Source organism: Littorina saxatilis, linkage group LG8 (assembly GCF_037325665.1).
Source record: "Littorina saxatilis isolate snail1 linkage group LG8, US_GU_Lsax_2.0, whole genome shotgun sequence".
Taxonomy (NCBI): Eukaryota; Metazoa; Mollusca; class Gastropoda; order Littorinimorpha; family Littorinidae; genus Littorina; species Littorina saxatilis.
In genome coordinates, this window is record NC_090252.1 from 48,347,457 (window position 1) to 48,351,234 (window position 3,778).

Genomic DNA, 3,778 nt, shown 5'->3' on the forward strand with positions numbered 1-3,778 from the left:
GTAGTAAAAAATACATGAATGGAACATCAATAAAGCAATTACAGAATGGAACATTAATTACGCAATCACATTTGCGCACTCACACGCAGACGCACAAGGAGGAACACATATAATACTAATAATAATATACACACAACTAAGTGCCATTCAACAAGCACACAGTGAGCCTACCAAGACAGGTAGATTTAGCATTATGTAGGCATGCAGCAGTCAATATTTCAGAGTAATAAAATAAGTATAATTAACAAAGCTAGCTACAATACCGGCAGCGTAACTTATGAAGACCTCAGTATGTGTATCCTGAGGGAGGTTTTGAATGCGTTCAATGAACGGCACGTTTGTACATTCGAAGGAAGAGAGTTCCACAGTGAAGGTCCCACAAAAGCAAAGCTAGTTTTGTATAGATCTATGCGAGTCCTTGGTAATATATATATAGATTTGTTTGACACATAACGCTCGGAAGCTTTAGTCAAGAATGCATTTAGGTATGGTGGGGCCAGCTCATTGAGCGCCTTGTACATTAGAATTAAGATGTTGTAATCAAACTGCTGTTGAAGTGGAAGAATATTGGCTACCTTCAACTTTTCGGACGTGGACAGATAAGGATTGGTTACAATAAGCTTAGCACCTCTTCTGTGCAAGGAGTTTAGTTTTTTCATTATATTTTCACTGGCACCGCACCATACCGTAGAGAGAGAGAGAGAGAGAGAGAGAGAGAGAGAGAGAGAGAGAGAGAGAGAGAGAGAGAGAGAGAGAGAGAGAGAGAGAGAGAGAGAGAGAGAGAGAGAGAGAGAGAGAGAGAGAGAAGGACTGGCTCTTCTGAAAACAACACGGGCATAGTCATTCGTATACATTTATAAAGTAAAAAGAAAATCGCCAGACCTTTGCAAGGACAAACAATAACAACACAATTCCGGGAAAAAGAAACTTGGTGAAATGTCGAAATGTCAACACCAATGAAGCCCTTTGTTTCTGTACGGGGAAGAAATTACACGATCGTCTTTGGAAATGAAACGTTAACTGAACTTGGATTTTGTCTTCAAAAGGCCCAATCTTTCTGAGAAAGAAAAACCCACAAACTTAGGAAAAAAAAAAGAGAAGAGAAACTCGAAAAAACATGAACGATGGGAGGGAGTGAGGAGAGGGGACAAAGAATAAGAAAAAAGGAAAGAAACACGAAAAGGTAAAGAAGGGGAAACATATGACTTTTAGAACCGTCTGCACAAATCCTAGTGAAAGTGAGCCTATAGTCTCTTTGAAAAAAGCAGGGTGGGCGTTTGCTAGGTAGTTACCCCTGTGCACAACTTTTGGCCCAAAGTGGGGGGTGGGCGTTTGCTAGATGGTGGGCTTATGCTAGGGAGTTTACGGTACTTAGTGTCAATATCATTATCAATGTGTCTCCCTGTCTCTCCGTGTCTGTCTGGTTTGTGTTGTGCTGTGATGTGCGAGCTATGCTGTGTCTCTTTGTGTGTATGTCTATCGCTGAAGCTCGCATTTTTCATGATCCGCGAACTTCGACCATTATTTGTAATATTCACTGATACTCGGTATGTAGCCCCTACATATTCAGCTTGTCAGAACTAGATGCATCTATTCTAATAAGACCACCCCCTCCACCGTGGCAGTGAAACTCACCTACTTTGATGAACATCAGGACAGCACATATATGTATAAGTGTTTCTTTCTCCATCAAACCCGTTCTGCTTAATCGTCGTCTGCAGTGTGATCTTAGGTCTCCTGTTTGTTAAAGCTTAGCTGGGTTGCAGATTGTCAGTGTTAATGTTGTATCAAACAGGAAACACAATGTACAGGTCGGCAACACAAACAGAACCGATCAGTCTTCGGCGTGCTTGATGTCACGCTGCATACATATAAAACACAATGACGTCATTTCAACATTGAAAAAGAACAATAACATCTCGGTTAACACGACCCTACCTTTTAGACTCTTGGTCAACAAATATGAATCGGTCGACGTAGTGCAAAGATCTGATACAAAAATACACACATCTTGCAAAGATATAGTTAGATCTAGGTTGGGCAATTCCTTCTTTGCGATATGGAAACAGTCGTGTTTTTAGCGAAACAAACTGGCACTTCCAACTCGTCATATCTTCAAATCCACTCGGACTAGAACAACGAAATATATATCTTGTAAAACAATCCCTGAGCCTTTCGACTGTGGTATTGATTTGTGTCCTTGCATTGGGCACATATGACGGTTTTTGGTCAACCCCGAACGTAGATTTAAAACGCGCGTGGTTGAGCATTTCAATAACGTTTTTGAAGCCTTCAAATGTTGTGTTTACACATCGTTTCGGGTTCACCAATTAATATGTACGTACAGACAAACCTCTCTCTCTCTCTCTCTCTCTCTCTCTCTCTCTCTCTCTCTCTCTCTCTCTCTCTCTCTCTCTCTCTCTCTTTATGCGAGACTTGGCTCTCAGCAATAAACAAAGCAGAAATAACGGGAGCGTTGTTTCTGGACTTTAAGAAAGCCTTTGACCTAGTAGATCACTCGCTTCTACTGAAGAAATTAAAGTGCTATTTAAAAGACGACTCCGCCTGTGCCTTTTTTGAATCGTATCTTTCAAAACGGAAACAGTATGTGTCCATTAACTGTAAAACTTCGTCAAACGAGCTTGTCAGGAGTGGTGTCCCTCTAGGGTCTGTATTAGGACCTATCTTGTTCTGTATCTATATAAATGACTTACCCCTTAATGTGTCCGATGAAAAAGTTAGATGTGAGTTCTTCGCGGATGACTCTTCTGTTCACACCAGTCAAAAATCTTTGGAATCCGTCAACTCTTCTCTTCAAACAAGTGTGGATGAAATCACTGAGTGGTGCGTTCTAATGCAATGGTCATTCATCCGATTAAAACAAAGAGTATGGTGATAACCACGAGACAAAAACACCAGTTAAGTCCTTTACTATTACAACTGTCAGTTGGCTCAACTCAAGTGCAGCAAGTTAGGGAACATAGACTATTAGGTGTTACCATTGATCAAGAGTTGAAATGGCAAACTCATCTGAGTAATATTTGCAAAGTAGTATCAAAGAATTTGTACCTGTTATCAAAATTAAGGCATTACGCCGATTCTGAAGCACTCAAAATGTTCTATTACGCCCACATAATGCCTCATATAAACTTCGCTTCAACACTTTGGGATAACTGCAGTGACGTTGATTTAAAAAGACTCAATTCCCTACATCGCCGAGCTGCAAAACTTATTCTGCATGATTTGAATAGGTCCACGGATGATAAACTAAAGCTCCTGAATTTCCTCCCCTTGAAAGATCAGTTGACGTTAAACAAGGCTGTGTTCATGTATACAATTCTAAATGACGACTGTCCTAAATATTTGCAATCACATTTCAAACATGCCACAAAAAGATATGGGTCCCAAAAAATCATCCCTCCTATACCTCGCATAGACCTCTATAAATCGAGCTTAGCCTTCTCGGGAGCGTTTCTCTGGAACTCCTTCCCCCAACAGATAAGAAATGCAACTTCAGTGAAAATGTTTAAGAGACAGTCACGTTCACACATCATTCGTGAATGAAATGTCTTGTTTGATTGTTATTTTGTTGAACATTTTGTACTAGTGTTAACGGATGTGTAGCTGATTTGAGCAACTTAATTCTCAAAATGAAAGGTTTAACTGTGTCAATGTAATTTTGTAATTTTTGAGTTCTCCCTATATAATTCCTTAAATGCACATTGTGTTGCAATCCATACAATGTAATTCTCTATCTTATATGATTGAATTTTTATTT